The sequence below is a fragment of the Lolium rigidum genome, chromosome 6 (genome assembly GCF_022539505.1).
Source record: "Lolium rigidum isolate FL_2022 chromosome 6, APGP_CSIRO_Lrig_0.1, whole genome shotgun sequence".
Classification (NCBI taxonomy): Eukaryota; Viridiplantae; Streptophyta; class Magnoliopsida; order Poales; family Poaceae; genus Lolium; species Lolium rigidum.
Genome location: NC_061513.1, coordinates 318,626,401 through 318,627,851, shown reverse-complemented (window position 1 = coordinate 318,627,851; position 1,451 = coordinate 318,626,401).

The window sequence follows — 1,451 nt, the reverse complement described above, 5'->3', positions numbered from 1 at the left end:
GTTCAGATACTGACTGTTTGACAGACAGACAATGTGTCGACGTACATCCGTTCTATGCTATGTGGCTCACACCAGAATACAAGCCAGATTTTCTTTTATTTTGTATTTTCTTTAGGCATCAGATCTCATATCAATGGCACCGATACATCACGATGGTTAAATAATTGGCTGGAGAATTCCTCCGGCGATTGTTCAAAGCGACGAAATAAAGGCAAAAACCCATAAAATGAGCCGTCTTATATTGCATTTATTTCCATGCCTAAGACAGAGGACATGTATATTAACTGAAAACCTGAATCTAGAATAAATGTAGAGGAACACTATTTCCTACCTCCATCTCGGTTTAACAGGCACACGCGCGGTTTAAGAAACTACTTTGACCATTATTTTGGTTAATAAAATATGAAATATATGTCACAAAAATTATATCATTGTAAAGATTTTTTCACAAAAAATTGTTCATCATGGAACAACAATTAGACAGAGAGCGGTGCAAGAAAACTTTACCAGGCAGACTAAACAGCTCCCATCTCTCTTCATTGTGCCACTTCTTTCGCACGGCCTGAAATCTCTCCATCGGCAAAGGCCGGTGAGTTTGGAAGGATCTTGTTTGCAGGAAACTAATGTTCTCGTTGGGAGAGGAAGAGGGAATTTTTTTATTAGTTTGGGATGTGTTCATGGTGTGGACATTCCCTGCTTTGATTCTTAGATAGATTTTCACTAGGGTCCTAGGAGGACGGAAGCTTACAAACCCACATGTTTTGGGGGATATTACAATCTTGGGAGGGTTCACGAAAAAAGTTGATCAAGAATCCATAATTACCTCGGTTTTGCTAAATCTTATCATAGTCACCTAAAAAAGTGCAACCATATTTTTTAAAAGTTAAGACTAGATAGCCTTTGAACTATAGTTGCAATTTTCTTGACTGAGACTTAGACAGACCGTAGTTATCCACATTGTCACACACTAATTTCTTCTCAATTGGGCAAAATTACGAACTTAGTTTTTGGGATATTACAATCTTTGGAAGATCCACGAAGAAACCATAATTACCCTAGTTTTGCTAAATCTCAGGTACCTTAAGTACCCACGCTGTCACACACTATTTTCTTCTCAATTGAGCGGAATTACCTATACTTGATTTCTACCAAATAATATCTTCCGGTATTGAATGAAAAAAGGGAAATTATAAGAGTAAAGTTTGAATTCTAGAACATACTAGAGTGAATCAGCTGCCAGCAGCTGGATTTTTAAAGTGGCGGTTGATCGCCAAATCTCACGTTGTCATGTCAATATTGGGGTCTAGAAAACTTATTATGACAATGCCTTGGGTCCTTGACCAAAACAATCAAAAAAGCGTGTAGCGGCCGGTTCCTTCCTTCCTTCCTTGGTTGCAAAGGCTACAGGGAAGCAAGCAAGCGGAGTCTTCCTCTTCCCTTCCCTCCCCACC